Source organism: Anomaloglossus baeobatrachus, chromosome 9 (assembly GCF_048569485.1).
Source record: "Anomaloglossus baeobatrachus isolate aAnoBae1 chromosome 9, aAnoBae1.hap1, whole genome shotgun sequence".
Classification (NCBI taxonomy): Eukaryota; Metazoa; Chordata; class Amphibia; order Anura; family Aromobatidae; genus Anomaloglossus; species Anomaloglossus baeobatrachus.
The window spans coordinates 39436100-39459908 of NC_134361.1; the positions used below are offsets into that span (position 1 = coordinate 39436100).

The 23809-nt window shown below is 48.6% G+C and overlaps 1 pseudogene; it reads left to right on the top strand.

Moving 5' to 3' along the window:
• Positions 1 to 1940: 1940 nt before the first annotated feature.
• On the top strand, positions 1941 to 22373 carry LOC142250408 (cytochrome P450 2A5-like; annotated as a pseudogene).
• Positions 22374 to 23809: the final 1436 nt, after the last annotated feature.

The following is a 23809-nucleotide window of genomic DNA, read 5'->3' on the forward strand; positions in this document are numbered from 1 at the left end:
TTCGAGTCCCCGGGTCCGGTCCACCGCTCGAGCCACCGAGCACCAGCAGCAGAAGCTCCGGACCCGAGCGTGGTGAGCGCGTCCCCTCCGCCCGCGACACTACTAATAACTTGTAGTTCCAGGCTCCATTTACTTTAATTAAGGCATGTTGTTTGGAGAGTAACTGTAAAGCGCTGGGTTAATTTTTCCCGTCAAAACATAGTTTACGGCGTTCCCTCACATGAGGTTTCTGTGCAAAATTTTGTGATTGTAAATGAGACGGTGTGGATACACTTTTCGTTTGACTTTTTCCCCATTATGTAGATAGGGACAAAATTGATTGGTAAATTGGAACGCGCGGGGGTAAAATTTAGCCTCACAACATAGCCTATGACGCTCTCGGGGTCCAGACGTACGAGTGTGCAAAATTTTGTGGCTGTAGCTGCGACGGTGCAGATACCAATCCCGGACATACATACATACATACATACATACACGCATTCAGCATTATATATTATATGTATATATATATATATATATATATATATATATATATATATATATATATATATATATATATATATATATATATATATATATATATATATATACATATACATATATATATATATATATATACATATACATATATATATATATATATATATATATATATTTTCATATACATATATATATATATACATATACATATATATATATATATATATATATATATACATATATATATATATATATATATATATATATATATGAAAAATCATGTCAAATAAATCTACCATTGTAAAAGAATAAAGAAATATATATTATTTATTTTTTCACATAACTTTACCAACTTGTGCACACTTTCAACAAACTTTGCACAAATGCTGTGTCCATGCCTCCATGGGGCTGATATAGGCTGCTTTCACACATCAGTTTTTTGTCAAAATGGATAAAACGGATCCATCGCCGGATCCGTTTTTTCCCCATAGTCTTGTACTAGCACCGGATTGTGCTGCATGGTGTTGCGTTTCATCCGGCGTGCGACGGATCCGGCAAAAGTTGTCTGTGCAGCCGCCGGACAGGATGTACCATGTACGGCCTCTCTTTACACATCACTTTTTTCCATCATCCGCAATCCGGCGCCGATTAGTTTTTCCCTCATAGTGTTGTTTTTGAGCCGGATTGTGCCGTATGGCCTTGCGTTTTGATCCGGCATGCGACGGATCCGGCAAAAGTTGTCTGTGCAGCCGCCGGACAGGACGCATCATGTACGGCCTCTCTTACACATCACTTTTTTCCATCATCCGCAATCCGGCGCCGGATTAGTTTTTCCCTCATAGTGTTGTTTTTGAGCCGGATTGTGCCGCATGGCCTTGCGTTTTGATCCGGCATGCGACCGATCCGGCGAAATATGTCTGTGCGGCTGCCGGAAGAAACGCAGCAAGCAACGTTTTTTGTGTCCGCCAAAAAAAACGGATTGTGACAGATCCAACGCTGTCTATTTTTTATTACAATGGTAGCCTATGGGCGCTGGATCTGTCGCCATCCGTAAAACAACATGGAATCAGGTGACGGATCCGTTTTTTGTTTCTGAGCATGCCCAGAACATATGTAAATTCACTTGTGGAAAGAAAAAAAAAAAAAACTCTTACCGGAAGGGGAAAAATGAGACAGATCCTTTTTTTTTTGCCTGATCCGTCACATCTGTTTTGTCACAATCTTCAACGTATCCGTCGCATTAGGCACAATCCGGTTTGTGCCTGAAAAAAAAAATGCGAAAAAGTAAAGTTTTTTGTTGGAAAAAAAAAAAAAGGACGCCGATGGATCCGGCACCATCCTGCGTGTTGTATAATGGCAGCCTATTGGCGCCGTATCTGTCGTAATACGGTAAAAAACGCAATTCAGCGACAGATTGCATTTTTTAAACTGAGCATCCTCAGTATCACAATAGATCCATTGAAAAACGGAAGAAATGGATGGGAAAAAAACTGATACGATGGATTTGTTTTTTCGACGGATCCGTTGCATCAGTTTTTTTGCTGGATTGTGCCTGATGCCAAAAAAGTGATGTGTGAAAGCAGCCTTACACAGCTGGTCTCTACATGTGACTAATTACCTGATTAGCCCTTATGTGTGGCCTATATAGAGGCCTCTCTTTCTATTTACTTTATTTTTTTTACCCTCTGATGAAGCCACAGGCTTAGCGGCGAAACACGTGCTGCCATAATACACAGGTTCTGCCTATTATCTTAATTGACTGTACTGGTTTTTCGCTACAGCTCTTTAGTGATTATTTTCCCAGTATTGGGCTTATTATCAGCATTGTGTTCCATGTACATTTATATAGATATAAATATACAGACCGGGTACTATGTCATGACCTTTAAAACAAGCCCCCCCCCCCCCCCCTTCATAATGCGCTCCTATATACATTATCTGTAATACTCTATATGTTTCTCTTCTGTGATTCCTGGGTTCAGGTTACAGATCACAATGGATCTGGGTATCTTTGGGAATCTTCTCCTTGTCGTCTTTCTCATGTATATCTTAAGATGGTGGTGGAAAATTAATCGAAATATGCCCCCTGGACCCCGGCCCCTGCCCTTACTGGGCACCATGATGCATGTGAACAATAAGGAAATGCCTACCTCTCTGATGAAGGTGAGTCTGAGTTCAATATATAGTGTGTGTATGTGTATATATATATATATATATATATATATATATATATATATATATATATATATAATCCAAAATAAAAAAAAATGGTAGCATTTCCCCCCCCCCACCCCCCCCCAAAAATACAAAGCTGGTCAAAAAATGCCTGATCCCTGTACCATTTTTTTTTTTTTTTTTTTTTTTTTTTTTTTTTGCCCCATACTTTGAGTAGATGGGTACTTTTTTTTTTTTTTTTTTTTTTTTAAATTTTTCTCTTTAAACTTTTTTTTTTTTTCTTATATAGCTGAGTAGGACTTATGGTTCGGTGTTCACCCTCTACATGTCCAACACGCCTGTGGTGGTTCTGATCGGCTATGATTGTGTGAAGGAGGCTCTGCTGGACAAGGGGGATGTATTCAGCGCCAGAGGCCCCACCGGACTGGGACAGCTGCTCTTCAAAGGCTATGGTGAGTAACAGATCCTACATGGAGACGATCAGATAAACATTACAGAATATTGCAGTTTAATTAAGGATTAAAACTTTGCCCAAAAAATAAGTTGCGATTTTCATAAAAACATCCAATTTCACTTCCTCAAAAAATTACATTTAATATCTTTTTAAAACTACTTGAACTACCAACTGTGCTGCTGGTTTCCTGCATTTGGCTAAATAATAATAATAATATAATATTTTACATAATTTTAATATGTATATTTTTATTAAATATATAATTTAGATAAATATGTATTCTTATTTTAAGATTTAAATATATAATATAATTTGTATTTATTTTTAAATCTTATAATTTTAAAAATGTGTTTAAAAAATATTAGTATTTCTAAAACATATTAGAATTATGTAAAAAAAAAAAAAAAATTTGTGGTGGAGAGTGCACACCCCACAAGACTAAAGTAAAATTGCCGCATACTGATCTCAAAACTGGAAGAGGCTTTGCATTGCAGAGCAAATAAAAAAATGACATTAAAAAAAAAAAAGAGAAATTTATATATGATTTTTTTTTTTTATTTTATTTTTTGTTTTGTTCTCTGTTGCAGAGCCCCATTTCTAATTTGGAAAGCAGTATATCGAATCTTGCAGACCATCTGAGGTTTTTTTTTTTGTTTTTTTTTTTTTGTAGGGTGTGCACTTTCGCCACTGCCATCCCGGATACTGTTATTAGGGTATGTGCGCACGTTGCTTTTTACCTGCTTTTTTGCTGCTTTTTCTTCTGCGCTGTTTAATGCCAAAATGGATGTGTTCTTCTATTCAAGCAAAGTCTATGGGAATTTGGGTTTCTTGTTCACACTATGTTGTTCAAAATGCTGCCTTTTTGTGGCAGAACTTTGGTCAAAAACTCAGCTTTGCAGTGCAAAACCCAAATGGCAAAAACAATTGACATGTTGCTTCTTTGAAAAGCTGAGTTTTTGACCAAAGTTCTGCCACAAAAAGGCAGCATTTTGAACAACATAGTGTGAACAAGAAACCCAAATTCCCATAGACTTTGCTTGAATAGAAGAACACATCCATTTTGGCATTAAACAGCGCAGAAGAAAAAGCAGCAAAAAAGCAGGTAAAAAGCAGGTAAAAAGCAACGTGCGCACATACCCATAATAGCACCAGCTGATCCAAGTCTCAGATGCTCCAAAAAGTGACTATTTCATCACTTTGGAGGTGTTAACACAAAATTCATAATTATTTACTATCCAAATAATGTGTAATTTTAAATTATTAAATTCATAATAATTATTTGTATATTAAATTATTTTACATTTAATAATTTTATTGTATTATATTTTAAAAATTATTAAATGTAAAATAAAATTGGATTATGAATTTAAAAAATGAAAAGTATAAAAAATTATTATTATTATTATTATTATTATTATTATTATTATTATATTAAATGTATTTAAAAATGTATATCCAAGAACAGGAAACTAGCAGGAAAATTGGGGGCATTCAAGGAGGGTTTTTTTTTTTGTTTTTTTTTATGTAAAAGAATATGCTAAAATGGTTGTAGTAATTGATATTGAGAGGTTATGGTATTGCCAATGTATGTAAAGTGCTATGGAATTAATAGAGCTATATAAATGAATAAATCAATCCAATCAAATCAAATCAATCATATTTTTTTTTTTTTTGTCTCCTAATGTCAGGAGTGATAATGAGCAATGGTCTGCGCTGGAGAGAGTTACGTGCATTTTCTCTTTCTGTCCTGAGACATACTGGACTGGGGAATAGAAGCATAGAAAACGCGTATAAAAGAGGAAGCGCGTCACCTGATAGAAGAGATTCGAAAGAAAGGACGTGAGTGGAGACATGTTGATTGGGGGGGGGGGGGGTGGTTGACACTTAAAACTATCTAGGAATCAGAAAGCCACGGACCCACTTGGGGGGAGGGCGACATGACCAAGGGGGAGGTAGGGAGTGATGGGTTAATAGGGACAGTGGTATATGCCTAATATGGCTTTGGGGGATGGTTTTAGCCGGGGAGGAAGAGGAGGAGCAGGGAAAGGGTTAGCTGGGAGAGGAAGGAGTTACCTCCTCTTCTGTTTCCGGACGCCGAACGATCTGCACGTGCACCTCCATGGCAGATCTTCAGGAGCTCCAGCGTCTGATTCAGGCAGCGGTCGCAGCGCACGGGCCCCTGGCAGTGCAGACCCACATCAGGGCTGCCGGGGTTAACCCGTCGGCGCTTGCCCCTCGTCCCCCCAGCAGCGGCGGGCGCCAGTCGCGGCCCCCCCCGCAGGTATTCCCCGGGCGCGGGGGGGGCGAGGAGGAGATGTAAGAGCCCCTCCAGGGACCCTCCGCAGAGTGCAGCGCAGCAGCAGCGTCTGGCTGCTGCAGAGGGCCGGCGGGAGGAATCTTCGTTCCAGCCGCGGCGGTCGGGAGGTGGGAGTGGCCAGCACGGGGGCCCTGCTTCCGGTCCCGGCCTCCGGGCTGGAGTTACTGAGACTGCAGCGGCTCCAGGCCGGGAGCGCGCTCGGCGCAGGAGAGAGGCCAGCAGATCCCCCTGCAGTCGGCGGGGGGACCGCGGGGCTGCACGTGGCGGTAGGTCCGGCGCCGGGGGGGGGTCTGCGGTGCCTGACCCCGGTGCGGCTGAGAGAAGGAGTGACGGCGGGAGCCCTGCGGCAACCGCCGGGTCACTCAGTACCGCTGTGCAGCCCCCGGATGTGGCAGTCTCCCGTGGGAGCGGGAGGACTCGGCGGATGGAGGCCTGCAATAGCCCAGGAGGGCCAGAGGCGACGACGGCTGAGATCCGGAGCCGGGCGTCTGGTCGTCCGCGCCCAGAGGCCCCTTGCAGTCGGCAGGGGGGCGGGCGCAAGAGGTCGAGGCCCGGGGTGCCGGCGCGGGGGACAGGACGGTCTCCTGGGTTGTCACCCCGGGGCAAGAGATGAGCGGGGATGACTCTGCCCACGCGGCGGCCCTGTCTGGCGGCCGTGGTGGGGGGGGTGCTGCGGCGGCGCCCCCCGGATGTCGGATGGAAGATGAGGCCAGCGGCGAGGAGGGGGAAGAGGCTTTCGGTTCGGAGGAGTCGGATGGACGACAGACGGAGGACAGCGAGGCGGCGGTCTCGGGAGACGCCGAGCGGCGGTCGGGTGAGACGGCCGCGGAGGCGGCAGGGGCTGCGCTGGCGGGGGGCTTCGGGGGGGGGGCGGCTGCGGCTACGGCAGCGCCCGCTGGTTTCGCAGTGTGGAGTCAATTGTTGGGGCTGTTGCAGGGGCTGGCGGCGGCTTCGGGAGCGGGGGGGGGAGGGGGCCCAGGCGCCGGTGGCGGCGTGGGTGGGTGCAGCCGGTTTAGGGGCCTCGGCGGCGACGGGGGGTGACGGAGCGGGTGCGAGTAGAGGGGGGGGCGAAGGGGGGAGTGAGACGGGGGGGGGAAAGGAGAAGGAAAAGGAGAAGGAAAAGGAGAAGGAAAAGGAGAAGGAGGATGAGGTGGTGCGCTTAGATGATAGGGCTAAAAGCGAAGTTTATGTTTGTTTTGAGGGCCCGCTGGGGGCCCATTTAAAGAAGGAGGTGCGGGAAAAAATTTGGAAAGGGGAATATGTGGAGATATTTTCTCTGCTTCCCCTGGAGAAATTTAATTTGGATAGGGTTAAGCCGAGTGATTCCAAAAAGGAGAAGGACGAGGAGGAAAAGCGCCGTTATAGGCTTATTCCTCGGACTTTTGCCAACTGGCTACAGGCATTTGCGATTTTGGCGAGCGTGGGTCGGGGAGAAGGAGCCGGAGCATTGTTCGGCTTTGTTCGGCTACATGGATGCGATAGGGGAGGCTTATCGAGTTTATGGCGGACTGGCGTGGCTGCGCTACGACGAGCAATTTAGGCAGCGGAAGGCATTGCGGCCAGATATGCGTTGGGACCATAAGGATATTTCCTTATGGATGCGATTGATGTCGGCACCGGCTCAGCCCTTTCGGGGGGGCGCCGGGGGTTCGGGGGGGGCCGGGTCCCCGGCAAGTTTCAAGAAAGGTTTGTGTTGGCAGTACAATGAAGGGCAGTGCAGGTTTGGAGCGGCGTGCCGTTTTAAGCATGAATGCTCCGGATGTGGGGGGGGGACATAGCTTGTCCAAATGTTTTAAAAAAGGAAAAGGAAAGGCTGGTGATGGGGCTGGTAAGAGGGACGACGCCGGTGAAGGTAGAAGTGATGGTTCCGTTTTAAATAGGTATCCGGACAAGGAGGCGGCGGCGTTGTTAAGTTCTGGTTTTTCGGATGGTTTTCATATTCCGTCGGTTGTTAATGCATCGGTTCCGCCGTATCGTAATTTGCGTTCCGCTCGGGATCACCCGGAAGTGGTGGATGAGAAGCTGGAAAGGGAGGTGGCTTTGGGCAGGATGGGCGGCCCTTATGTCGCCCCGCCGTGCGGGAATTTGGTGGTGTCACCGTTGGGGGTGGTACCAAAGAAGGAGCGGAATAAATTTCGGCTGATTCATCATTTGTCTTACCCGGAAGGGTTATCGGTGAATGATGGCATTGCGCCGGAGTTGTCGGCGGTATATTATGTGTCGTTCGATAAGGCGTTGGACCTGGTTAGGGCGGCGGGGCGGGCGGCATTGATGGCAAAGGCGGATGTGGAAGCAGCGTTTCGGTTGTTACCGGTTCATCCAGATAGTCAGCATTTGTTGGGTTGCTGGTGGGATGGCAGTTATTATGTTGATCGTTGTTTGCCAATGGGCTGTTCCATTTCGTGTTCGTACTTTGAGGCATTTAGTTCGTTTGTTGAGTGGGTGGTTCGGGACGTGTCCGGGCTTACGTCCATCATTCATTACTTGGATGATTTCCTGTGTGTCGGGCCGGCGGGTTCGATGGTTTGTGCGGGTTTGCTATTTGCGTTGCATAAAGTTGCGGCCAGTTTCGGGATTCCTTTGGCGCCGGATAAGACGGAAGGCCCGGCGCCGGTGATGTGTTTTCTGGGAATTGAAATTGACACCATTGCTATGGAATGCAGGTTGCCGGCGGAGAAGGTCCGTGGATTTTTTGAGGTCCGCAGTGTCAGGGGTAAAAGCGGCGAAGAAGGTGCGGCTTAAGGCGGTGCAGTCTTTGCTTGGAAAATTGAATTTTGCTTGCAGAATTGTGCCAATGGGGAGAGTGTTTGCGAGGCGTTTGGCGACGGCGACGGCCGGGGTACGGTTGCCGGCGCATTTTGTGCGGATCACAAAGGCGATCAGGGACGATTTGGAAGTATGGGATCAATTTTTGCAGCATTTCAACGGCCGGACGCTGGTGATGGAGAGGGTGGCGTCTAACGGGGCGTTGCAGCTGTTTACGGATGCGGCGGGGTCGGCCGGGTTTGGGGCTGTCTTCAGAGGTCATTGGTGTGTCGGGCAGTGGCCACAGGCGTGGCGGGAGAGCGGCTTGGTTAGGAATTTGGCTCTGTTAGAGCTATTCCCCATTGTAGTGGCAGTGGAGCTATGGGGGTCGCACTTTGCCGGAAGGAAAGTGTGTTTTCATTGTGATAACCAGGCGGTGGTGCACGCGATTAACAACTTGTCTGCTAAGTCGGAGCCGGTGGTGGTGTATTTGCGGCATTTAGTGTTGAGATGTCTGCAGTTGAATGTGCAGGTAGTGGCAAGGCACGTTCCGGGTGTTGACAACGAGGTGGCTGATGCTTTGTCTCGTTTTCAGTTCAGCAGGTTTCGGGCGCTGTTGCCGTGGGCGGACGAAGTTGGAGTGGAGTGCCCCGAGGATTTGTGGCATCTGGTGAGGCGGTGATCTCAGACTTGATTCGGAACTCGGTGACCGAGGTGACTTGGTGCCGGTATGCTAAGGTGTGGGCTGAATGGGAGGAGTTGTTGCGTCTGATGTTTGGTGGGGAAAGCGTGGATTACTTGGTGGCTTTGTTGTCATTGGTGAGTACGGATTTTTCAGCCGGGCGATCGGCATCGGCTGTGGCACATCGGGTGTCGGCAGTGGCATTTTGGTTAAAAATGAGAGGGGAGCGTGATGTTTCACAGGATTTTCGGGTTCGTCAGGCTTTGCGGGGCTTTCGCCGTGGCGTACGGGAGAGGGACAAGAGGCGCCCTGTATCGTTTGGTTTGTTGAGACGGATGGTGGGTGGCCTGAGCGGCATTTGTGAGTCTGTGTACGAGACGGTTCTATTTACAACGGCTTTCGGTCTCGCTTTTTATGGGGCGTTCCGGATAGGCGAGCTGGTGAGCCCGTCCAGGGTGACGGGTGGTGGTTTGATGTTTGAGGACGTGCAAGTGAGCAGTAGTCAGGTGGAGTGCCGGATTCGCCGGTCAAAAATGGATCAGCTGGGCCGTGGTAGATTGGTGGTGTTATATGCGGTTCCAGGAGAGGAATTGTGCCCTGTGCGTGTAGTCGAGAGATTTATGGCCGTGAGGGGAGGCTTACCTGGCCCGTTGTTGCGGCATTTGAATGGGTCGTTTTTGTCGAGGTTTCAGTTTGTGGCGGTGCTGCGGCTAAGTCTACGTAACGCGGGGGAGCGCCCGGAGGAATTCGGGTCGCATTCATTCCGAATTGGTGCAGCAACGGAGGCAGCCCGTTGGGGGCTTGGAGATGAGGTGGTAAAGCGTATTGGTAGATGGGAATCTTCTTGTTTTCGGCGGTATGTGAGACCGCAGTTGTTGTAGCATCATGGGACTTTGGTTACGTGCGGAAGGTTTGAGGAAAGGGGTGTTTTTTGATGTGTTGGTGGTTGTGCTGTTATTGGTTTTGATATTTTCGTTTTGTTTTATTTGTTATAGGGAAGTGCCTGATCTGGATCTTGGGGCACTCCTTCGTATTTTGGGGTGCCCGTCGGGCGGAGGTCCGCCCGAATGGTCGACAGCTGGGTTTGGATCGTGCGCAGGCGACTGTTCGATGGATCGGAGTTCGGGGCATGGAGTGGGGCAGGGTGGTCCCGGAATTTCGTTTCCATTGTAAAGTTGAGCGGCCCCCGGATGTGCTGGTATTGCATGTGGGGGGTAATGATCTTGGTGCCAGGGCGTCGCGGGATTTGATCCGAGACATAAAGATTGATTTACTGCAGTTGTGGAAGCGGTATCCTGGTTTGCTGGTCGTATGGTCTGACATAGTGACCAGGTTGGCATGGAGAGGGGCTCGGTCGGTGGAGAAGGTTAATAAGGCCAGGGCCCAGGTGAATAGGGTAGTGGCTAGGTTTGTGTCCAGGAATGGTGGGATTGTGGTACGGCACAGGGATTTGGAGCCGGCTGATTGGCGATTTCGGAGGGGTGATGGTGTGCACCTCAACGAGGTCGGTCTGGATTTATGGGCGTTGGGTCTGCAGGATGGTGTGGAGCGTGCTTTTGGTGTGTGGCGGGTCCAGGCCACGTAAGGTGTCACGTGGTCTGTCCTGTGGCGGTGGGGGTAGGTCTGGTCCAGAGGTTTGGAAGTGATTGGTGGCTGGACCGGGAGTCATTGTCTTGGTATGGTGGCTCTCGGTTTCCGGGATGTGGCAGGCACGGGGTTCTGCCAAAGTGTGGGGGTCAATCCGTGGGTGATTGGCACCTCGTCTCTGGGTCGGTGTGTTGCGGCCGGGGACAGGGGGAGTAGTAGTAGTGGACTGGGCCTACCCCGGGGGGTATTGTAAATGTTATTGTCTATTGTTACCGTTATGTGGTTGTTTTGGGTCGCCCGTTGGACGGCGTCCCTAAGGTACTAGTCTGTAAAACAATAGGCAATAAAAAGGCTGCTGTGGCCATTTGAACCAAGTCGCATGCAGTCCGTGTGTTTAATTTTAGAGGATAAGGGGGTTTGGTTACACAGACATCATGACCGGAGAATCCTCCCTCAGCTGGTCAAGAAAGCCACGGACCCACTTGGGGGGAGGGGCGACATGACCAAGGGGGAGGTAGGGAGTGATGGGTTAATAGGGACAGTGGTATATGCCTAATATGGCTTTGGGGGATGGTTTTAGCCGGGGAGGAAGAGGAGGAGCAGGGAAAGGGTTAGCTGGGAGAGGAAGGAGTTACCTCCTCTTCTGTTTCCGGACGCCGAACGATCCCCGCCCACCCTCCCTTTGTGTTGTCATGTGGGAGATGTTTTTGGGTAGTTGGGATACCTTTTGTCACAGTAGCGGTGGGGGTAGGTCTGGTCCAGAGGTTTGGAAGTGATTGGTGGCTGGACCGGGAGTCATTGTCTTGGTATGGTGGCTCTCGGTTTCCGGGATGTGGCAGGCACGGGGTTCTGCCAAAGTGTGGGGGTCAATCCGTGGGTGATTGGCACCTCGTCTCTGGGTCGGTGTGTTGCGGCCGGGGACAGGGGGAGTAGTAGTAGTGGACTGGGCCTACCCCGGGGGGTATTGTAAATGTTATTGTCTATTGTTACCGTTATGTGGTTGTTTTGGGTCGCCCGTTGGACGGCGTCCCTAAGGTACTAGTCTGTAAAACAATAGGCAATAAAAAGGCTGCTGTGGCCATTTGAACCAAGTCGCATGCAGTCCGTGTGTTTAATTTTAGAGGATAAGGGGGTTTGGTTACACAGACATCATGACCGGAGAATCCTCCCTCAGCTGGTCATGGAATTGTCTGATTCAAATGTAATTTAATGCTATAAATCAATACAGTAGATTCCAGCGATGTGTCACTTACTGGGCTGCTTAGGGTCCTTTTGATACTCTCCTGCTGATTAAACAGTGATTTTATCATTACAGGACTACTTGACATGCTGCAGGTAGTCCAGCATATTCATGAGCTCTGTATAACTGCTAGATGTGCAGCAGAGAAAACAGTGATTTTATCAAAATGACAGCACACAGCTCAGTAAGTGACACATCACTGGAATCAGGGTCTCTGTCTCTACATTATGCCGCTCTCAGATGGGGGAGCAAAACCCTGGTGACAGATTCCCTTTTAAAGGGGTTTTCTCATGTTATGAAAATGGAATAAACTGCATGAAAATAAACAGGTTTGCCATAGACTTTCTTTTACTATCTGCTGATATTCTTCTCCTCTGAGATCTTATCTTGCATAGTTTTACAGCTAGTTGCCAAGGAGACCGACCCAAAAGAGCCTGGCCAAGTATGCACAGTAGTCGCATTGCAGATTTAGGCGTTAATTCCGAAGATCCCAGCCACTCCTTTCCAATCCGTTGATTTCTGAAAATATGTTCACATTCTCCTCCTTGTTAGCTCCTGATCGAGAGCTGCTATCAGTCCTGCAAAATCTCAGGCAAAGTCCCAATTATCAGCTATTTCTAGAGCAATTTTCTTATTCATTGCTCAGTTAGGACAAACCTATGACTCTTCTGTCCTAATCTAATAACTGGAGACGTCAGAAAGTCCCTGGCAAAGACTTTGTCTCGGACGAGTCCCGCCCCAGAAGCGGTCGACCCGCTCGGATCTGGGTGTCACTACTCGTAGCTCGAGGGTCTCCGGACCCGGGGGCTCTGGGTCACGCCGAAACGTGAAGTGGGTTATTTACAGTTGAGTTAGTTTGTGACGCCACACATGGTCTATGGTAATAGTGTGACGCCCCGGACTAGTCGGGTCGTCCCAGGTAGTCACACAAAACACCACACCTCCTCCCGATTAGGTAACACCAGTCAAACTAAAAGCTTTGTCACCACCCTCCAGGTTTGATGTCCACTTCGGGGGGTGGAGCCAGGTGGTTGGCTCCGCCCACCGATGAGTTCACAGGCCTGGAGGCGGGAAAACACGAGTCTAGCTCAGGTTCTAGAGGAGTGAAGTTCAAGGTCTGAGTTAGAGCAGACAAGTTGATGGGCAGTCCTGTGCCCAGGCTGCCAAGAGACTACCAGGTGACTGGGTCGAGGCCCAGTCACCATTGGCAAGGAAGCAGATGATGGTGGCCGCCTGCAGGAGACCGGGAAGATGACCGGTGGAACCGTAAGGGACAGGGTAGTGGCCCGCCGGAACCGAAACGGAGAGCCAACTGGATACCAGAGCACCAGGCAGGGTACTCAGACCCAGTACAAAGCCCCGAACCGACAGGGCCGAGTCGAATCCACGAATTGCGGACTGGACTTAAGGACCTATCCCACACAAGTCCCTTTAGAAGACAACAGCCCAACCATACAGGGTAAAGCCACCGCCAAGGCATAGAGACCCAAAGGGCTAGCGTCTGCGGGCAAACGGGCTCCTACGGCAGATATCAGTCGGGGAGTGGACTACCGGTGTCTAGGCACAGGAGTCAAGCATTTACACACAGAGGTGCAGGAGAAAGGAGGAAATCACCAACCTATTCTGGGAGAAGCTGCAGCCGGCTGCGGGCCCCGTTCATCACTCCGTTTGGTTTACCAGAGACTCCAGTGTTTTGTGTCAGTGAGTACACCAGTGTCATCAGGCACTACACCGCAACACTTCACCCTGCACCCCGGCCCTCGCCTACCAGGCCCCAGGACCAACATCCCCTAACCACGGAGGGGTCAACACCTAGCTGCGCCATTACACCGCTCCCGGGTGCCCCATACCTTCACCACAGCAGTGGTGTACACAATCACCACAACCCATGGGTGGCATCACGAACTATCATCCCAAACCAAACACCCAAATCCCCGCGTGTAGCGCCAACTGCCTTGCAGAGCGACGTGACCCCCGGGTCCGTGAGAGGCTCGAGCCACCACCCGCAGTACGAGCACGGATCCCAGCGGCTCGGCGGTCGCAGCCGAGCCCGCGGGGCGGTACAATAGGGAGTACCGCCGCTGCCGTTGGGAGAGCCCGGGGTGATGGAGTGGGGCAGCCAGATGACGTTACCCTCCACGGGTAGGGGAAGGCCCTGGGACTCTGGATGGTGGTACAGGGTGCAGGGGGAGCGCAGGCTCGCTGGTTGCAGGGGTTAATCAGGTACTCGCTCAGAAGGAAAGCAGACGCTGACTGTACCACCCCCGCAGCAGCAGCTGAGCCGCTCTGATCCGGAGCCATGGTAGCTCGAGGGGTCTTGCGCGGACACTCGAAGTAAAAGGAGAGGGGGGGGCGGGTATATACAAGGGGATTAGGAAAGTTGGTGATTCCACCCACGGTGCGTGGTAAGTTGAGGTACCACCGCTGCTGTTGGGGACACCCGGTGGCGGTGGAATGGCAGCTAGGTGTTTTTAACCCCTCCGTGGTTAGGGGGTTTCTGCCCCGGGAGCCCGGTGATGGTGATGTAGGGGTGCCGTTGGGATGTAGGAGAGGTATTTGCAGTGTATTCACACAGTCCTGAAATAACCACACCGACAGCTTGTAAACAAACGTTCCGAGCACCGCTGCAGCTGGGAGGGAGCACGCTGGGGTCCATGCCCTTGGTGTTGCAGTTGGTCCGTAGCCCTCTCCTGGCACCTGTACTTTCTCTATAGGACCTAGAAGCTTAAAACTTGTCGGGTCCCGCTCACCCGTGTGGCTAACTGAGTGAGCTTGCTCTCAGGGTTCACGCGTAGGATTTCTTTGGACTGTATTGGGAAAGTCCTATCCCATCGGTGCGCTAGTACCCCAATTTTGGAGTGGGTTGGGGATGACACTTGAAGTCTTCACACCCGTTGGGTAAATTTGCCGGGCTGCGTGAAGCTACTTCCCGGCCTAGGGTCCACGTACCACGTCGTGCCCTGGCCCCTGCCCGGTGATGGCTGAAGGCCGCCGGCCACCCTCCTCGGCAGTCCGTGCCCCTTGACCCTATCCCCTGCGACCTGGATTCCAGCTCCTACCAGGCCCAGACCAACGTCTGCCACCTAGTACACAGGTGCCCTGCTCCTCTCCACTTCACTCCTCATTCCTCCACTGTCAAACACTCCACTGCCACTTTACTCACTTTTTCCCTCACCAACCCCCATGTGGGCGGCCCTATTTCCTTCAGGCCCCCCCAATGGTGCATCTGGGAAGGGAAGGGTTTCTAGGGTTTTTGATCGGCTCAGCTGTTTGCAACACCAAAAGACCAGTCCAGGACCCATAACCAAGGAGGGTGGATACTGTGCTGAAGGGCAGATTGCACAATACCCTGTGACGGCTGATAGGCCAGGGTGTCACACTGACAACGTGGTAATCAAAGTCTCTGGGTGCCGCTGCCCTCTTGCGGAGCGTGTCTGGGTCCCGTCCCCTGCAGCACTACCTGGTGGTCTGTGGCCTGCCTCCGTTCACAGTATTTTAAAGTGTCCAGGTGGCCCGTAAGCTTGGAGCTTTCTGGGCCCCGCTCCCTACTATGAGTAGCAGAGGAGCTTGCTCTCAGGAGCTCACGCTTGGGATTTCAGTGGGCTGCTTTGCTTGCAATGCTCTATTCCCCTTGTTGCGCTAGTGCCTCTGATCTCTGAGCTTTGTGGGAACAGTCCATATAGGCCCTGTCCACCGCAGATTAATTGCTGGGTTGCTTGAAGCTTCTCCCTGACCTAGGATCCATGTACCCCGACGTGCCTTCGGTCCCAGCCCGGTTATTGAACTGCAGCTGCTGGCTATCCTCCAAGACTAAGTCAGGCACCCAGTCCCAATCTCCCGCGACCGGGTCTCCGACTCCTCCGGGTCCAGACAACCGTCTGCGACCTAATCTGCTTCTCCCCTGGGAGCTCCAACTCCAAGCGTCCCCGAGCTCCTCACTGGTCGAGGGCTACAACTCAACTGACTTGTCTCCTCCCACGTCCCTGCCTGACCCCTAGGTGGCTGGCCCTATTCCAGCTTAGCAGCCCACTGGTGTGCCTGACAGGGTGTGGTGTGAGGTGTGACTAGGATTTATAGATGCCGGTGCAGACAGTACTTCAAGATGGGAACCCAGAACCATGGGGGGGTTGAGTCCTGCATGAAGAGTAAAGAGCGTGCAGTACCCTGTGACGACCTGACTAGTCCAGAGGCGTCACATGTCAATGTCTCATTATAGCAAGGAGAAGCTAAGCATTTAATTTAAAGACTGTCAATTAATATATTGAGAAGTTATCCATCAATGTATGATTGGTGTGTATGTGATGCCCTGGGCAAGCCAGGGGTCACAGGTCACAACATCACATGCACCCCACATTCCCGGCAGGTACATCTAGGCTAACCTAAAATCCTTGTTGCCTTCCTCCAGGGGCTGATGTCCACACCAGGGGGTGGGCCAGGCGGTTGGCTCCGCCCACCGAGGAGTTCACAGCCCTGGAGGTGGGAGAACCAGGCAGTTCAAGCTAGGGGAGTGAAGGAGAAGGAAGTGGTAGAGGAGCTTGTAAGAGGAGTTAAAGTGGAAAACTAAGTGGCAGTTAAGCAAGCCTGAAGCTGGTCCGGGTGTGTGCCCCGGACTGTGACAGCAAGGTCAGCAGACGGCGGTGACAGTCTGCAGGGGGACTGCTTGGAGGTTGCTGGAAGGACCGCGGATGGGTGGTGACCCGGCGGTACCAGAGCAGTATACGAAGAACAGTCAGCACCAGGGCAGGGGCCTTTCTGATCCCGGCAAGGCTAGGAGTCGCCATAATTTGCCAAATCCGTCAGTGAAGGGGACCTCTGTCTCCTAACAACCAAGTCCCGATTGAAGGCAACAGTCCGACCGTTAAGGGGAGACACCGCCACCGCCAAGGCACCAGTTTCCCAGGGCCAGCGCCTGCGGGCAAGAGAGGGGCTCCTCCGGCCCATATCCAAGCCGGGGAGCGGGTACCCGGTCAGAACCCATCGCTACCAAGAGACTTTACATAGGTGCAGGAAGAGACAGTCACCGCTAACTGCAGGGAACAGCAGCACCGTAACCATCCGAGGGACCCGTCCAACCAGCCGTTTGTTTACCGAGAACTGTGTCGTGTTTACTGGCTGAGTGAGTACCTCCGTGCCGTGCGGCACAGCGCTGCCCCTGCACCTCCACAGGCCCCATACCCGCCTGTCCACCATACCAACCCCATCACTGGGCCCCGGGAGCACCAAAACCCCCTACCCACGGAGGGGCAAATCAACAACTGGCTGCTCCATATCATCCCTCCTGGGCTCCCCAGACAGAGCAGCGGTGGTGTCCACTTACTCACCACAACCGTGGGTGGCGTCACGGACAATAAACTATCCCAAAACCCAATCCCCTTTCACTCACGGGCGAGGAGCGCCGCTCGAGTCCCCGGGATCCGGCCCATCGCTCGAGCCACCGAGCAGTGGGAGAGCGCGGCGTCCCCTCCTCCGCCCGCGACATGTATCCGATCAGTAAAACTAAGGAAGTGAGTAACAGAACCAGTCAGGATAGGATATGGTAAACCCATTCCAGACGTGACCTTCTTTAATAGGTATTTGACATACTTTTAGGTGACCCCTTTGACCCAATACCTCTGCTGTCCAAGGCAGTCGCCAATGTTATCTGCTCAGTTGTGTTTGGAGACCGGTTTGATTATGAAGATGTCAAATTCACGACCTTTGTAGGGTTACTCAAAGAAACGACCCAACTGATGTCTACCCACTGGGGAATGGTAAGTTAATATTTGACTTGACTCTTGGTAAACCTGCCCTACTGTGTAAAGAATGCATAACAATAACATCAACCCTAAATTTTTATTTTTTTTTTTTTTTTTTTTTTTTTTTTTTTTTTTTTTTTTTAGTTTCTCAACCTCTTTCCCAAAATAGTCAGCCGTATTTCTGGACCCCACCAGAAGATATTTAGAAATCTTGAGGAACTGAGGGATTTTGTTTCAGAGTCCTTCGAAGACCACAAAGCGACCATTAACCCAAATAGTCCTCGGGACTTCATTGACTCATTCCTAGTAATGATGGAGAAGGTGACTTCCCCCCCCCCCACCCCCCCTCCTGCCTTTTTTTTTAGAGAGCTACTTCCCATAGTATCGATATAACAAATTACAAATACTCTGACTTTGCAGGAGAAGAACAATCCAAGAACTGAATTTCACTTTGACAATTTATTTGGCACGATCATAGACTTCTATTTTGCTGGCACAGACACCACAAGCGCAACTCTGAAGCATGGTTTACTGTACCTGCTCAAATATCCATATGTGGAAAGTAAGTACATGTGGGTTTTTTTTTTTGTTTTTTTTTTTTTCTTTAAAGGTTACAATAGTGCTCAAGTAGAGGAAGTCTAACGCATGACGAAATGCGCGTCGGGCTGAAGGCTTAGTTCCATGGACCCTCTTTCTATGTATCCTATATCCCTCTTTATTGCTTCATCCTTGCAGTATCAGCTACAGTATTTCTACTTGAGCACTATTGCACCTTATTATATAGACATCTGCCATTGGAACTAATATTGGAAATGCACTACATCTAAGACCGGGGCCAAACGGGGGGACTAATGCGATCCTCGCATGACACTTGGATCACGCTGGCAGCACAGCGGGAGCAGAGTGTCACTGCGACTGAGATCAGATCATGCGATCGGACCACAGCTGCAAGGGGCGGGCCGGCACTGAGGGGAGGGCCGCCTCTGAGGAGGAGGGGCGGGAGGAATTTATCACGCTCTTGCCTCCTTAGCCGGCTATTGCCATTCTCGCCCTGCACTCGCGGTACACTGGTGTTCTGCGAGTGCAGTGCGTTTTTTTTTTTTTTTTGTTGCCCCATAGACTTGAATGGATGCAAGAGAAACAAAGATCACATTAGTTGCAGCATGCTGCGATTGTTTTCTCGGTCCGATTAAGGCTGAGAAAATAATAGCTCATGGGGGCTGACACACAGGCTAATATTGGTCCGACTGGAATACGATGTTTTATTGCATTCCACTCGCTCCAATTTTCATGCAGTGTGTCTTAGGCCTAATTTTTCTGGTTCTGGTAGTTTGTTCATTTATTGTTACACTGTCATCTGGATACTTTATAACTTTTTGGTTTCCCTCTGGTATTTATTTCCCCTAGTCTTTTGCCTTTTTTGGAATAACCCTGTCTTTTTTTTTTTTTTTTTTTTTTTTTTTTTGTTCCCAGTAACTGTAATGAAAAGAATTGTAAGATTTAAATTTAGCTTTTGGTGTTTTTGTCTCCTGTGAGGTAGCTTCATGCCTTCTATTCAGCTCATGGGAGCTTTTTGAAATCCTCAGTGTTTTTTGAACACCTTTTATTAGGGGATATTTAGGATTTAAGCAGTAGTAGATAGAAGACTTTAATAATCTCCACACAGAGCTTCCAGAATAACATACATGACAGTCTGTTCAGACTGTTTTCTCTCCTTACGTAGAGCAGAATATGGTACCTATCATGCAGTGAGATGATGGGGAGGGGTGAATCCTGAACTGGTCACTTCTCTCCTATACTTCTGCTGCACGGAGTTTGCTTTTGAGTTGTCCTAAGCGGTTCTCCACTCCCGGCAGTCTGCATAGCTTGACTTTTTTTTTTTTTCTCAGGATACATGCACTACACTTTTGTGAACACTGCTCCTTCTTTGCAGAGAAAAACAGACACTTCTTTCCTTTTTACAGAGGCAAAACACACTCCCAGCATACCCTTGGTCACGGTCACTGCTGGACACTTCTGCCTCCTACTGCAGACTTAACTCCACTCCACAGTTGCTTTATGATTTTGGATAATCTGTGCAGTCCCTACTTGTCACACATGAATGTTCAACGTTAAGTTTTACAAAATGCATTTTCATAAAAGCTATTTGAGACTTGTGTAAATTAGGGGAGGGTTTTCTTGGGGCTCAATATTTTTGACTGGAGTGGAGAGGGGGTTAATAAGAATATCTCGCAATGTAGGACTTGTCCTATTCTGCACAAGGACAACCCATTGATTGGAATAGGCCTTGTGTAAATCCCCATCTTCAATTTGGTGGAGCTTCTGGAAATCTGAAGACACTGATGGCTTTTTCCAACCAAAGGAGGCACTTTGATAATTTTAAGGGGCTCTTCGAACAACTAGGAATGTGGAGACAGAATAAATCATGTGACCCAAGTGGATTTGAATTAAGAAAAAGGTAAAACATTAAATGGCCCCCAAATATTATCCCTTACGGTACGTTTACAACATGAGCTAATCTAATACACTCACATCATGTAACAAAGCATTGCATGGCCTATGACTCCTTACACTGGCATGTCATGCTCTACAAGTAGACATTACCCCTTAGATCTGTCGATAATCGTACAACCAAATCAGATCTCCTGCTTTGGATAAAAGCCAAACCAGACAGTGTTTCAGGGTGTGCCCCCCTCATCGCAAAGTCATGTCAAGGCTCGTTAAAGGGTCTATTGACTTTTAGGATTGCTACTTCCAGTAGGTGGTACTAATCCTTGGAGGCCATTTTGTATTGAATCATTTTAGTTGAAATGTAATGTTTCCTCCACTTATGGAAGAAAAAACTGTTACAAAATCTCTGCAGGTTTTTCAAAATTTTTTAGGATAGGACTATTGAATTCAATGTTTTCTCAATGTACATCTGGTCTCCCAATGTGCTAGTGGGCAATGATTCCCTAAAATAGGAACGGTTTCCTACCTGTTGACTTCAGTACAATAAAACACTGGATCCTGTATTGAAAAATCCAGGAAAAGCTCATTCCTAATGGAACCATACTAGAGCCATGTTGATGTGGACAACCAAGCTGTTCAACTTTCTGGTGCCACATAGCCATGTCTATACAATATTGTTTGAGGAATGTAGATTCTATATTTTGGTTACCCTCTTAAAAACATGAACTGTAATGTGCCTTCAAAGGGAAGGTTCATGTTGAGTTGGATCGTGTGATTGGCAAGAATCGTTGTCCTTCAATGGAAGATCGAGTCCAGGTGCCATACACAGATGCCGTTATACACGAAATTCAGAGGTTTGCGGATGTCGCACCAATGGGACTTTCGCGTGCAGCCGCTGAAAACACAACTTTTCGAAGATACAACATTCCCAAGGTAAGAAGTGAGACGACTGACATGCTGTGTGTGGGGTGGCACGTTCCTGCAACTCCTAAGCGTCTCACAGAGGGGCTTGTTATATACATCCAAAGAGATAATGTTTTATGAAGATCATAGTAAACCAAAAGCCATAGTGATGAATTCAGTAAAGTATGACAAGAAACCCTATATATCATTCTATAAGATCACAGTGCTAGGAATGTCTTAATTTTTAAGGTGAGGTTCATGCCCTGGGTTTTCTCTTTGCAGGACACTGTCATTTTTCCTATGCTGACTTCAGCCTTAAGGGATCCCAAATATTTTAAGAATCCGAGACAGTTTGATCCCACAAACTTTCTGAATGGCAATGGCAGCTTCCGGAAGAATGTCGCATTTGTGCCTTTCTCATTAGGTAATTGGTCATAATACTGCTTATTTTGGACGATCAAAGAGGTCAATGTCAATTGTATAATCGTAATAGTTGTCCACTAATGGTATTGTAGGGGCTTCTAGTAGGATCATTGATTGTCAAAGCATTATACATTGCATTTAGCCAGAATTGAGACAATATAAGATCTTACCCCCATAAGATGGACTTACACATTCACAAGAAGTGCAACTATCTAGAAAAACAGCATTGTAGACACTTTTTACTGGAAACCAGAGTGGTGACCACAGTTGTCTCATAAGTTGACCAGTCTTGACATAATCTCCACATTTTAGCACCGGTGTGCTCTTCCAGTAGTTATAAAGCTCACTGGTAACTATGTAATTATCATGGTTGGATGTCTGGGAGTGAAAGGGGGTAGGTAATGGAACAGCTACTTTGCCTAACATTCAACTAAGTGTGGCCACCTACTTGACGATCTATCCTAAAGCTATCATTACTGTGTAAGATACTCCTAAAGTCTGATTTGAAGCCAATAAGTCTCTGCCACTAAATGAGACCTTTTGAAAGGTGGTGGTAGAATGAGAAATTGGGGAGGAATGGAAGCGAGGCAACGAAGGCTTTGAGCAAAGGATGTGGTAGGGAGAACCATGATGTAAAATTCTAAGTTGATGGTCTTCATAAAGGGAATATTCTCAATGTTCTGTTCTGGGCCCTCATCACTGCCTATTGCCACACTTCTTGGTTCAGTGGGTGGTTTATCAGTGACCATGTTCTGTGTGCATATGGAGATGGCTATCAACCACTGATGGGACCACCCACCGGACTGAATCCAAGGAGCAGAGGATGTGATTCAATCATTCTCCACTATATACGACTACTCTGCTCCCCCTGCTTGACATACCTGCAGACTGGTCCGCTTTCATGACCACAGGTTCCCTCTAATGTCGAAGTCTTGACAGTTGTCATCTAATTTTTGTATTGGTTTGTTACTAAAATGTCTGATCTTCTAATTTCCACAGGCCCTAGAAACTGCGTTGGAGAAAGTATGGCACAGATGATGATATTTCTGTTTCTGACAAACATATTACAGAATTTCAATCTGAAATCAGTTTTGGCCCCAGACGATATTCAGATTGCACCAGAACCAAACAGAACGCTGACACTGCCAGTGACCTACCAGATGTATGTGACCCCCAGATGATTGGAAAACTCTTAAACTTATTTATTTATTTTTGTTAGGTAACAATTTATTAACTTAAAAGTTTGTTATACAAGGAAAATTAAAATCTGCATTATGATATATTGTGCCTCTGTGTAAAATATTTTATTTCCTTCTACCAGTAACCTCATGTCCTCTGATCACTTGACTGCTTGTCACAGAATCTCAACTTTCACCCATGTGTCATCCCCAACTCTAGAACGCACTACCTTGGCACATACTGTAAAATTGTCCTCCAAGCCCAACCTGGAAGCCAACCAGTAAAGAAATCTGCTACTGTCCCATCCCCATATGAGCTGCGTTCAACCATCAACCCTTGAGCCACGAACGATCGCTACCCCAGGATCCGAACGGTTCAATCCGCTGCTGGGGCGGCACACTAATATCTTTGATGGGAGGTCAATGAGAATATCTCACTTGCACTGTTTGTTTTGCTGTGATTATGATATGGGGTCACATATGTAAGTTAGCCGGACCCCTCTAGTCTTCATTCCAGGTACACGAACAGCCAGGGCAAGCCTTAGGCTAACTGCTGCCCTGGGTAAAATTTCTCTTCAGTGCTCTTCTCTTGGTTTTACCCCATAACATGTGAGGTTTTTTTTTTTTTTTACAGGATGGAAACCACTGCATGGTGTATGGAGCTGTGGTCAGTCATTTCTGGCTGACTTCAGAACTAACAGTTTAACATGAGAATAACTTGAGCTAGAAACCAAAATAACTAATGAGTATTTGTACCGCCACCACGACAGCCGATGGGCTGCTCGGATCCGGATCTGCAGTGGCTCGAGGGGTCTCCGGACCCAAGGCGGGGTTGCGCGGCCTCTCGAAAATAAAAAGGAGGAGAAAGGGTGGATTGGATAGTGTTCATGACGCCACCCACGAGGCGTGGTAAAATAGGTTACCACCGCTGATGCGCTTTAGGAGAGATAGGGAGCGCCCGGGAGCGATGGGATGGTAGCTGGTGATGTTAACCCCTCCGTGGGCAGGGGAAGGTGTCCTGGGGCTCGGTGATAGAAGGTTGGTGACCCGTTGGAAGCAAAGGGGCACAACGTACTCACACAGTCCAGAGATGCTGATGCTGACACCAGGCAAACCAAAGTCTTGAACGCCCTGCAGCTTTTGTCCGAGCACACTGGGTCCGTGCCCTTTTGGCGTTGCTGGTTGGTCTCAAGCCTTGTCCCTTGGCACTGTGTTTTACACTGGGTGGATCCCTTTCGCCTAAAACTACTTGGGTCCCGCTCACCTGCGTGGCTAGCAGAGTGAGCTTGCTCTCAGGGTTCACGCTTGGGATTTTCTGGACTGTTTTTTGAGAAGTGCTATCCCTCTCGTTGCGCTAGCACCCCGATTTTTGGAGCGGGTGGAGAGCGTTTCATGAAGATTCAGTCATCGTCGGGTGAATTACTGGGCTGCATAAAGCT